Source organism: Phyllobates terribilis, unplaced genomic scaffold, assembly GCF_046119375.1.
Source record: "Phyllobates terribilis strain yellow unplaced genomic scaffold, ASM4611937v1 Scaffold_35__1_contigs__length_13245226, whole genome shotgun sequence".
In the NCBI taxonomy this organism is placed as follows: Eukaryota; Metazoa; Chordata; class Amphibia; order Anura; family Dendrobatidae; genus Phyllobates; species Phyllobates terribilis.
Window position 1 is genome coordinate 12,131,270 of NW_027362795.1, and position 13,016 is coordinate 12,144,285.

Here is a 13,016-nt window from a genome sequence, read left to right on the forward strand (position 1 = left end):
TTAAGTGAGGAGGGAAAGATACCTGAAGAAAGAGAGAGGTCAAATATTTTAGTTAGGTGGGTAGTGATGTCAAGGTAAAATATATATATTATAGAAAATCAATTAGTTTATTTTAATAGATTACCTAATCAGTGTGAATTAATATAGAGATGATGGAATAATCTATGTGTATGTATGTATGCAAATGTGTATATGCACATTGATTATGTTAATAGTTAATGATATATAACAGATTCTGTTCTCAGGCTATGTGCCCACGATGCAGAAATGCTCCGGATTTTTCCTGAGCGTTTCTGCATCTCCCTGGCAGAAAAAATGTATGCGGATTGTACATGCGGATTTTACATGTGGATTGTACATGCGGATTTTACATGTGGATTGTACATGTTGATTGTACATGCGGATTTTACATGCGTTTTTCCTGCCAGGGACAAGCGGATGTGATGCTTTCTTCACATGCATTTCCGCATGCGCATTGAAAAGCGCTTTCCAAGCGATTTTAACATCACTTGGAAAGTGCTTGACAACTTGCTCACACTATATAAATCCATGCAAACGGCATGGATGTATATAGTGTGTCCGAAAGAATGGTAAAAAATAAAAAATAAATGTCATACTTACCTTCTGATGGCCCCCGGTGTCTTTATCCGATGCGTCTCAGCTTGCCGGCAGCTCGCGGTACACTGAAGGACCTGCCGTCACATGACTAAATGACGTCAGCGCAGGTCCTTGAGTCCACCGCTATCTGCCGGCAAGCCAAGACAAGCACACCGGGGGCCATCAGAAGGTAAGTATAATATTTATGTTTTATTTTATTCTTTTTTTACAGGTACTATGGTACCTGGGTCCGGAGGAGAGTCTCCTCTTCTCCAGACCCGGGTACCATCCGCACATTGAAACGCATGGAATGCGCATGTACAGATCCAGTAATGCAGATTCCATGCGTTCCAATGCAAGTCAATGGCGGCGAAAACGCAGTGCTTCCGCAAAATAATTGGTCATGCTGCGTTTTTTTCCCGCAATGATAAGACGCAGCGGAAATTTCTGCAGCATGTGCACAGCACATGCGGATTATCATTGGGGAACATGGCAGGCCTTCTACCAAGCGTTTTTTAAGCGTTTCTGCAGCGGAATTGCCACTGCGGCAACGCTTAAAAAACGCATCGTGGGCACACAGCCTTATTGTAGACATGAACAACTAAATGATTTCCTGGGAATGACGTATGTATGTGCATGGCTGATAACAGAGAGATTCATGTCGAGTTGGCAAAGATGGCGCTGAGAGACGACTTCACCCCTCCCATCAGAATTCCTAAGGTGTTACTGAGGCCAGGAGATACATGGATGAGCAAATTGCAGTGTGCCAAGTTATCAGAAGGAGCAATGAATTTTACTAATCCCACCTAGAAGTAGAATACTATATAACCCCATGTCTACATAATAAAGTATGTCATTTTGCGTGGTTTAGTCTCTGAGTGAAGTTTTTCAACCATATTAGCAAATTTGGTTGATTTGCATTCACTCAGACATCTTTAATTAGGAGGAGAGCAGTTACCTAGTGTATCTTAAATTGGTGAAACCTCCACAGTGACAGCTGGGGAAAGGAACTGAATGAGATGTGAGGGAATAGGGTCACTGTTGCAGGTTGTAGGGCGGGAAGAAGTGAGGAGTCTGGTCACTTCTTCTGTGACCAGCTCGAAGATGGAAAGTGAACTTGAGGTGCGGGAGGGAAGGGAATCCAGACTCTGAGGGGATTTTATAAAAATGTCTTGACAGATATGATTGATTTTTTGTAGGAAATAAGTGGCCAGATCGTCAGCGCTTAGGTTGGTGAAGGGGTCTGTATTTTAGAGCTCAGGAGGGAGTGGAAGCTTTCAAAGAGTCGTTTAGGATTGTTGGCTAGAGATGTGATGAGAGTGGTAAAGTAGACTTGTTTAGCCGGATGGAGAGCAGAATTATAATTTTTGAGCATGAACTTATAGTGGACGAAGAGAAACCAAAAACAAGAAAAATACCCAAATAATTGAAAGTAAATGTATAGTGGATGAAGTTTTCTGTCAAAAGAGATTTTCTCCACAGATGCTCCACTCACAAAATAAGAATACTTTGTATGTACAATAAGGCAGGTACGTAACTCATCATAGCTCAACATTTCCCGCTCATAATAGAATGACGGAATAGATTCAGGGATAGGCATATTTTCATAATGGTATATGAAAAGTGCTTGGAGAAAACCGCTTCAAGGAGAAGTCTCTCATCCAGCTCCATTTCGCAGAGATCTCTTATTGGCATCCATTCATGATAAAGCATCTGGAAGGGAGTCAAACATATGAACTCCACCCTAAGCCGAGCAGGGTAGATTATAGAATAGGAAATTTGCTTTTCACAGAGCCTCCTTTTTCTATCCCAGAACTTGACCCTCTTCTTCTGAACTTCTGTTGAAAAGTCAGGATAAATAGATATTTTCCTTCCATCAAGGGTAAGTGAAGAGTGGTCCCTGGCCTTTCGTAGGATAAGGTCTCTCTCTTTAAAATTTTGTAATTTGATGAGTACAGGTCTTGGTGGAGCACCCGGTGGCAAAGGACGTGTAGGAACTCTGTGAGCTCTTTCAATTGCAAAAAATTGAGAGAGAGTGTCTTTGCCGAACATTGTAGTCAGCCAGGATTCAAAAAAAATCAACTGAATTACGACCCTCCACTTTTTCATGAACCCCGACTAAACGTATGTTATTTCGCCGATGCCTATTCTCTAGGTCATCAACCTTCTTGAGAAGGGCATTGATATTCTGAAGACCTCTCCTGAGATATTTATGTATAGTAGGCATTTGGTCCGCAACAGAACTCACTCTTTCCTCCAACTCATTGACTCGGCTGTTTATTTTCTTCATGTTTTCTGATGAGATTTATGTCCTCTCTAAGCCCTCCCATGTGTTTGTTGAGAATTTCTAATGAGAAGCTACAGGATTTTCCAGCAGAGAAAACATCTTGTCGTGTAGGCTCTTGCCCAGAATCATTGACTTCTCCATAGGTGTTGTTAGTGCTCTGCATTTCCTGCACTTCTCTGTTTAACTTTTGCTGTGAGAGTGGTGCCACATTGCCTCCCCTGCACAGTCTCTGTATCTCTCTTCCTCTGTGAGCATACCTGATCAGGTTGTAAATCATCTGAACGGTCAGAATCTAAGGTCAGTCTGGCAAATCTCCCCAGCTTTGCTGCAGCAGCCTCAGCATCTCTCACTCTGGCTGGTGTGGGGGAGGAGGCGCCATGTTGGAAGGCCCACTATCTGGACTCTGCTCCTTCTGATGCTTGCTTCTGGTCATGTCTGAGTGCACTTTAAAGCTTCTCTGTGTACTTTCCTCCAGCCTTTGGTGTGAAGGAATCAATATTTCACTGCTAATAGGTGGAAATGAAAGGATGCAGAGCAGGAGCAAAGCACAGAGCTTCCATGTGAAGAGGCTGTCAGGAAAAGGTCCTTTTTAAAGGGGAATCTGTAACACTCCCATCATCTGCTCCTGAGCTCACATCAAAGACAGTCTGTATTATATGTATTTTATATGAGCACTGCACTTGGCTTTATCTGGCAAAGAAGATGACACACCCGATCTGCCGCTCCATTTTACCATAGGAATAAAAGTGCCCTGTCAGGGATAAAAATTTCCCATTCTTCCAATCGGTACAGTCCCAAATGGTCAGACCAATCAATCACTGACCAATAAGATATCACCTCTCCTGTGGATCCTATGGAGTTATCACCTCTCCTGTGGATCCTATGGTCATAACTTGTTTTCACCAACAAAGTCCTTTACTGCAAATTACCGCAATTGTACATCCCAGTTATGGTAGCGCACAGTAAGAGGTGCATGAGCCTCCTGTATTTTACAGCCGACGCTCCACTATAATCAGGATAATGGCTAACAGGTTTTCATATACAGCTGTAGTGTGGGCCCCTAGAATCAATTCCTATTGGGGCCCCAGACACCCCAGTTTGATCCTGGTTGGGGGTGGGGAGGGTAATTTTGCACCATGTCATAAAGAAAAATTGTAAAATCCAAAAAGACATCTCTGGAGAGGGGACATATCACCCTCACATTGAACATATAGGATTATAACTAGAAAAGTGAGAAAGAGCTGACACTTCAACCTCTATTGACGTAGGGCCTCCTGCCGTGAACCAGCCAACAAGTCTAGAATTTGCATACTCAGAGGCGGATAAGTACATTTCCGAAGCAAGGGCTTCCTCTTTTCAAAGGACTTGTCTCAGACACTCTGAAGACTGTGGTCAGTGATGAATATTGGGGTTTGCATCAATCCAATATTCATGGGAGATGTATTTTCGACATCGTAGCAAAGGGACGATCATAACGCATTCACTCACATCATTGTAAGGCCAGCCAAACACCCCCAACTTAATATCGTTTAGATGGATAATGCTATCCATGCCCTGTTTCATCTCTATAGAAAGGTAAAATCATGATAGAAAACATAACCATGATATTTCCCGCCCGAGACCTCCATGGACGAAGATATCCTGAAAGTTGGGGATCTCATAAACTTCTAAAAGATCTAGCATACCTATGACAAGTCCTCATATGAGCTCACCAATAGAAGGTATGTGGGTGTAACCGTGATCTTATTAAATCAGAGCTTGGATTTTGGTCATTGGTCAGTCCTGGAAGGTACAGCTTGCTGTAGTTGTATCTGTTTTCCTAAGGAGTTCTTCTAAGGAGTGCTTCCTTGCGCTAACCTCTGAGCTATTTCTCTGACACAGGTTTAGCACTTTTCTTTTATTATCTTTTTGATTTTATGTTAATGTATATGTGGCACCCCACGGGTCTGGTTGCCACAGTAATAGAAATATTACGTCTGAGAGCAAGTGGGAGGTTTCCTGGCCATGAGCCCTAAGCATGCCACACCTCCTGCCCCAGTCCTGGGAGGGGAGGGATCTGCCCTATATAAACTGTGTCTGGGGCGGGGTTAGTGAGTTGAGTTCAGACACAGGGAAAGCTACAACTAGGAGCTCTGTAGGAGCAGGAGTTGAAGACCAGAGGATGGAGCTAAGCAGAGCTCGCCCTGGCAGAAGCATATAAGAACCGGACACCGGAGTCCGAGGCTGTGGGGACTTATATTCATCCAGCAGCAGAAACCAGCCGACAGGGGATTCCAGGTCCTCTGGCCATAGAAGCCTGGAGGCTCAGTCACAAGGAAGGGACCAGCACCGCCATCGAGGAGCGGAGGCTATCAGAAGGCCCCAAGTCACCAGCCATACGGGTGAGCACCACACGGTATACTTAGGGACGTGGGCTACTTCCACTCGCTTACTGCAAGGTAGCCAGGAAGAGTGCAGACAGACGGGGAGGCCTACAACTCCACCTGGCCAGGGGGGGTTCCTGCTTGCTCGCAGACTGACCAGGCCCCTTATGCTAGCCCATACTCCCGGGAGGGTCTGCCTTAATATCATCAGTAAAGACCCTGAACTGCACTGCAAAAACTCTGAGTCGTTCCTGCTTTCTTACCGCATACAGCACTATTAGTACTGGGACTTCCGTGCACCATCACTCCCATCATCCACATTCCCTGCCCTGAGGCTATACTCTTCCCGTGGGGAGTTATCCCATCTTTTGCTGCGCACACCACACCAGCCTCAGCGGACTGCCTCGCAGCGGCGGTACACCCTGATCGCAATCCACGGGTGGCGTAGTCGGACAATTATCATACAGCTTGCCTGCCACCGGTTTGACCACCCTGGGCACGGACCGGGTCATCGCCACGTAGACTACAACCCCCAGCGATCCGGCTCCGGGTAATCCCACACACGTTTACATTAGGCCCAGGGGGCGCGTCATCTTTGGCGTAGTTGGCAGGATTTCGTGCCCGCAACCACCGGGTACTGCGTGCCTTCAAAAGACTGTCATACCTGCCGTGGTGTAGGTTCCCGCCATCCGGAGCCGTTTCCCGCCATCTTCAGTCGGTTCCCGCCATCTTCAGTCAGTTCCCGCCTTCCGCAGTCGTTTTCCCGCCATCGGGCGCCATCTTCGGGACGCCACGCGGGAAGAAGAGGGGCGTGGACGCCAAAAGCGCGCGAGACTTGAAGCTCCGCCCTACGCACCGACGCTACGCAAGGTCCTGGAAGGAGAAGGAGCGACGCTGACGTCACCAGAGCGCGACGCAAGGTCCTCCACCCTGACGATCATCTGCGGAGCCGCGGCCTACGGAGAAGAAGCAACAGAAGGTAGGCCACACTTAACTAGGGGGAAGGAAGATGACGGATACGGAGGGACCCTCTACCACCAGCGCGGCCGCTGCTGCTGTAATGCCGTTCACCATGCCTTACATCCCCGGAGCGGCCTGGCTGCCCCAATACTCAGGGGAGTCGCATACCCTAAGCGACTTTAAAGAGAGACTGTACAGCCTGTTTAAAGTATACCCCCTGACGGAGGGACAAAAAGTGAGCATATTAGTAGGCCAGCTAACCGGCGCAGCCCAACGTGAAGTAAAGTCCTGGTCAGTCCGGGACAAGGAGACTGTAAAAGAGATCTTAGCCCGTCTGAGGGACACCTTTGATACCCGCACCTCAGCAGAAATCAAAATGAAATTTTATGGGTGCAAGCAGCGGGCCCAAGACTGTATAAGAGACTATGCTTTGAATTTGCAAGAGGCCCTGGGAGCCATTAAACAGGCAGACCCTGACATTGTGCGGAATGCAGATGAACTGTTAATTGAGCAATTCATTGAGGGTCTGCTGTCTAACGCCCACCGAACCCAGTTACGTGCAATGGCCTTGCAGAACCCTGGTTTAGACTTTGCAAAGTTCAAATACAGGGCCATCCGGGTGCTCCGAGAACCGGCACCGGGTAGCGCTGTAACCCACCGGCGCCCTGCTATTACCTATCACCAGGAGGCGGTGCCCTTGTCTACAGAGTCTGTAGGAGCTGGTGCGCAGACTTTGGATAACAACCCGGCTACAGACCTGCACCATCAGGTCCAAGAGCTAACCAAGAGCGTAGCCGCGCTAACCAGAACTGTGCAGTCTTTACAGGTCTCTCCTCCAGGAAAGATCCAGCTGGCATCCGGACCAGAGGACGTCCCATGGCACCGACAGAGGAGGATCCCATAGTCCAGAGGAAGACCCAGCGACAGATACAACGAGGACGGACAACCCATCTGCCGCCGCTGAAATCAACCCGGACATATGGCAAGGTACTGTCATTTAAACGGGCACAACCTGGGGCAGAGGGCTAACCCCCAGGCATAAGATCATCAGGCCCATCGAACTGGCATGATAAATACGTAGGGGGACGTCCAGTCTTGCCTGTGGTGCTGGATGGCATTTCTATAAGTGCCCTACTAGACACCGGGTCACAGGTGACTACCATCCCGTACGTGCTCTTTAAGCGGTACTGGAATGACTCGGACATAACCCGCTACCCAGATGATGACCTGAGTATCATCGCCAGCAATGGTCAGCCCATGCCGCAAGTGGGATTCAAGGAGGTGACCATTAAGATCGGTAAAGTCGAACTGGCGGCTCAAGGATTAATTATTGTGGACATTGACCGTCATGAGAGTCATCCTAAAATAACCTTAGGGACTAACATGATTGAAAACTGTCTTGCAGAGGTGATTCTCATTTTGCAGCAGGTTGCCATGAACGCCAGTTCCAGCCAGCAGCATGTTCTCCAAAAAGAGATCCGGGCACTGATGAAGCGGCAACAAGTGGAACTATCTGGTGGTGAGATAGGTAGCGTGAGAATGTGTGACCCGTTCCCTACTGCCATGCCCCCAAAAAGTGAGATGATGATTTGGTGCCGGGCAGCTATTGGTCTGAGAGGTAGAGACTACCAAGCTACGGCCTAAAGGTGAAACCCTCCAAGTGTCACCTCCTAAAACCAAAGGTGCAGTACCTGGGACACGTGTTGAGTGCTGACGGAGTGGCTCCCGACCCCGATAAGATCACCGTGATTAAGGACTGGCCAAGACCCTCCAGCATAAAGGAAGTGCGGCAGTTCCTCGGGTTGGTAGGCTACTACCGAAGATTCATTCCCGGTTTCACCAAAATGGCAGCCCCTATGCAGGACCTCCTGATAGGTCAATCCAGGAAGGCCAAAAACCAGAAGCCGCCCTTCAGGTGGAAAAAACTGGAAGAGGAGTCCTTCCACCAGCTGAAGATGGCCCTCACGGGGGATGAAATCCTGGCGTACCCTGACTACAGCCAACCCTTTATCCTCCACACGGACGCGAGCAACATCGGGCTAGGAGCCGTACTGTCCCAGATCCAGCAGGGGAAAGATCGCTTACGCCAGCCGAAAACTTCGGCCCACAGAGAGAAACCCTGAGAATTATAGCTCATTCAAGCTAGAGTTCCTGGCAGTGGTGTGGGCAGTAACCGAACGCTTCAAGCATTACCTTGCCTCTTCCAAACTCACCGTGTACACGGACAACAACCCGTTGACACACCTGGACACTGCAAAACTTGGTGCCCTGGAGCAGAGATGGATGGCCCGCCTGTCCAACTATGAATTCACCATCAAATACCGGGCGGGACGCTCAAATGCCAACGCGGATGCCCAGTCCAGAATGCCAAACTTACCGGACGTAGGGGAAGATCCAGAAGAATTGGAAGAAGTCGAACTCCCTGTGTTCCACCGTCATGGGATTACCCTGTATTCCCACCGTGTAAGGGACAGGCGCTCTGCTACGTTCAATCCCCTACCCCACTACAGCTGGGCGGAGACACAAGACAGTGATCCCGCAGTCCGTCTGGTGAAGGAAATGCTGACACAGGCTGATGCCCGTCTTGACCCAGACGCTCCGGAGGAGACCAAGCAACTGTGGAAGGAGAAAAGTAGACTGTTCCTTTACAAGGAGAAGCTGTGCCGGAGAATGGTCAACTCTCGAACACATGAGATGACCTGGCAGGTAGTGGTCCCAAGACGAGACGCGGCTATAGTTCTGGAGGCATACCACGACGGAGCAGGACACTTCGGATGGAAGAAGCTGGAGTTCCCGTTGCGTGAACGGTTCTACTGGGTAGGCATGAGAGGAGCCATCGAGAGGTGGTGCAGAGACTGTGGCCCGTGCAACCTAAGAAGAAAGGACCGTGCTAGCCAGAAGACTCCCCTGCAGTCCATCATCACCAGGCAGCCACTGGAACTGATAGCCCTGGACCATGTGAAACTGGCTCCAAGCAGATCTGGGTACGTCTACGCCCTCACCATCGTAGATCACTACTCCCGGTTCCTGGTGGTGGTCCCTGTCAAAGACTTAACGGCTCAAACAGCAGCCAGAGCCTTCCAGCTGCACTTCTGCCGTCCACATGGGTATCCGGAGCAAGTTTTGATGGACCAAGGACCAGCCTTCGAAGCGGAGGTCTTCCAGGAGTTCTGCAACCTGTATGGCTGCAGGAAGATAAGAACAATGCCCTATCACACTCAGACCAATGGACTATGTGAGAAAATGAACCAGGTGGTGATAGACTTGCTAAAAACGTTGCCCCTGGAAGAACGCAGTCTGTGGCCTGAAAAACTGCCTGACCTGGTGGACTTGTATACATCCCCGTAGGTTTCACCAACTGTACCCCGGCTTACCTAATGAGAGCAAGACCTGGTAAGCTGCCTATTGACCTGGATATGGGAGTCCTGACACCTGAGGACACCTCGCCAGAGGCAGACTGGGATACAGAACGGCAGCAGCAGTATCGGAAAGTACAGGAGAGCGTCGAGCGAAGACTGTCTCAAGCAAGAGAAAGGCAAGAGAAGGCTTATAACCAGCATGCTCCCGCTGTTCCCCTGGTACCTGGAGAGCAGGTCTTGAAGAGAAAGAGGCGGCTCCACAAGTTGGACGACCAGTGGGAGAAGGACCCGTACACCGTACTGCCCTCAAGCCATGAGAACCCAAAAGTCTGTGTAATCAGTAAGGATGGAGGAGAAACCACAGCCATTGTCTCCAGAGACCACCTGAAAAAGTGTCCCGGGCAGCTGCAAAGCCCTGACGAAGATCAAGAGAACCCTCAACCCGCAGAGGAAAGGGAAGAAATGATCAGTACAGTACTCTGTGACTTTCCCCGGTCCTGGACACAAATCAACAACGCTATCGTGGTACCTGTCCTCACCTTTCTCCAGCCAGCCCCTCAAGGGCCTACAGAAGAACAGGAAGTGTCAGAAGAGCAGCCGGCCCAGGAGGCAGAAGAGTCCACACCAGCAGCCCAGGAGAATCAACCCTCTGCTAGTAGTGAGCCTGCCGTGCCCCTAGTGAGCCGCAAAGTACGCAGACAGCTGCCCAGCTTACCCGTGACACCTCCTACACCCTGTAGTGCAGAACCAGCTAGTGAGTTGCGCAGATCCACTAGAAGCACTAGAGGTCAGGTGCCCGCTCGCTGGAGAATCTAAACTAATGTACTGTGAATTTACCTGTTTATTGAAAATGTTCATATTTGTTACCTGCATGCATAGTAATTATGTTTCTCTAGTTACCCTTCAGGTTTATTTGGACTGACAGGTTATGGACACTGAATAACCGGAACTGCCTTTGCAGATAGTTGCACTTTGGTGCCTCTTGCGAAGAGAAAACCTGTCTGGCGTGGCCTCCTTGTGGCCCAAAGTAGCTAGCTTCGCCTTGCAGCCACACCCAGGGCCAACGTTTCGGGTTTGCTTTGGACAGGTCCCCTACTCTGTGCCAAAACTTCACCTTGGGTGATATGGACACCCGGTTACGGAAACGCCGTGACCTCTGAAGACTAAAGCTTCTTGTACATATGTTGTTGTATTATTGTTTATGCCCTGTATTTATGTTTTTCTTGAAAAGGTGTTTAGTCCCGGAGTACTAAAATTCACTAGGGGGGAATGTGGCACCCCAGGGGTCTGGTTGCCACAGTAATAGAAATATTACGTCTGAGAGCAAGTGGGAGGTTTCCTGGCCAGGAGCCCTAAGCATGCCACACCTCCTGCCCCAGTCCTGGGAGGGGAGGGATCTGCCCTATATAAACTGGGTCTGGGGCGGGGTTAGTGAGTTGAGTTCAGACACAGGGAAAGCTACAACTAGGAGCTCTGTAGGAGCAGGAGTTGAAGACCAGAGGCTGGAGCTAAGCAGAGCTCGCCCTGACAGAAGCATATAAGAACCGGACACCGGAGTCCGAGGCTGTGGGGAGGTATATTCACCCAGCAGCAGAAACCAGCCGGCAGGGGATTCCAGGTCCTCTGGCCATAGAAGCCTGGAGGCTCAGTCACAAGGAAGGGACCAGCACCGCCATCGAGGAGCGGAGGCTATCAGAAGGCCCCAAGTCACCAGCCATACGGGTGAGCACCACACGGTATACTCAGGGACGTGGCCTACTTCCACTCGCTTACAGCAAGGTAGCCAGGAAGAGTGCAGATAGACGGGGAGGCATACAACTCCACCTGGCCAGGGGGGGTTCCTGCTTGCTCGCAGACTGACCAGGCCCCTTTTGCTAGCCCGTACTCCCGGGAGGGTCTGCCTTAATATCATCAGTAAAGTCCCTGAGCTGCACTGCAAAGACTCTGAGTCGTTCCTGCTTTCTCACTGCATACAGCACTATTAGTACTGGAACTTCCGTGCACCATCACTCCCATCATCCACATTCCCTGCCCTGAGGCTATACTCTTCCCGTGGGGAGTTATCCCATCTTTTGCTGCACACACCACACCAGGCTCAGCGGACTGCCTCGCAGCGGCGGTACACCCTGACCGCAATCCACGGGTGGCGTAGTTGGACAATTATCATACAGCTTGCCTGCCACCGGTTTGACCACCCTGGGCATGGACTGGGTCATCGCCACGGAGACTACAACCCCCAGCGATCCGGCTCCGGGTAATCCCACACACGTTTACATTAGGCCCAGGGGGCGCGTCATATATATCATATTGTTTGTATCATCTTTGTGTATTTTTTATACACACTGCCTACTTTTCAAGATTAGATCACTTGTTTTTATTCTGTTATTCCCACATCCTATCATTTCTTTACTTAGAAAATTGGGCGTGAGGAGCGATCAACATGCCCATATGATGGGGCGGTCGAGCATGTAAATTGTAACTCCCTACATGTATTTCTATAGCAGGACGAAGAACGTTTGGCGTTCGAAACGTGTAGGTTTCACAGAGGTCTCCACCTTTATTTATTTTATTTTTGCAATGTGTATATCTTTTTAATGGATTAACAATAAAATCATAATTTTATCTGCAATTGGATCTGGAAGCTGGCGCATCACAATGTCGGTGGATATGCACCTTCTCTTTTTGGTTGAGGAGAAGGTGACTCCTACAGGGTGAGATAGAAAAATGCAATGGGCCTAAGAACTATCAGGCAGGTAATTGCTTATTACGTACTTGTTCTACCCTGTGGTGGCTCAGATTGCTCCTGGACCGCTCCTAACAGCGATTCTGCTGCTTCACGTCAACAGAACAGCTCTTCCTCTTCCCGACTGCTCTGTCAAAGAGGCGTGAATGCCAACTTTATGCTGATTGACAGACGGCTCCCTGCAGTTAGGCAGCAGGGAGCCAGCTGTCAATCAGCATGACACCGGCAGTCACACCCCATCAACAGATCAGAGCGGGAGCTGAAAAATCACTGTCAGGAGCGCTCCGTGACCACTCTGAACCAGCAAATATCGGCGCCTGGCACAACAGGCACATAGTTAGCAAATACTTGCCTGTTAGTTCTTAGGTCCATGGTAAAAAAAAAAAAAAAAGTCCCGGACAACCCCTTTTAATATTAAGGAGCAGGAATTCTCCGCATGATGCTATAATCAAGAAAACATGAAATTCTCTCCTGCCCAGTCAGTCTGCCCGATCTGTTACACCATGATTACCAAAACCTCGACTCATTCCACTGCCCACTTGTATTACCACATACCTGGCTCTGCTTGGCCCCTGTTACCAGGCCATTGGCTTGTCTGACTGCAAGTGCACACTTCTGAACCGGGAGTCCCTGTGGATTTTCACATCCCCTCAATTTGACATAATGAATTTCAGTGACACAGAGGATTGTTCGGCTAGACTGAACAA

At 49.2% G+C, this 13,016-nt stretch overlaps 1 protein-coding gene and 1 pseudogene across 1 annotated transcript in view; one reads left to right on the plus strand and one right to left on the minus strand.

Annotated features, from left to right (window-relative positions):
- The window catches only part of LOC141182657 (uncharacterized), a 1,085,038-nt pseudogene that overhangs the window by 720,410 nt on the left and 351,612 nt on the right, over positions 1 to 13,016 (plus strand).
- Positions 1 to 13,016, minus strand: part of LOC141182646 (uncharacterized) — a 359,124-nt gene that overhangs the window by 129,888 nt on the left and 216,220 nt on the right. The window lies entirely within an intron of this gene.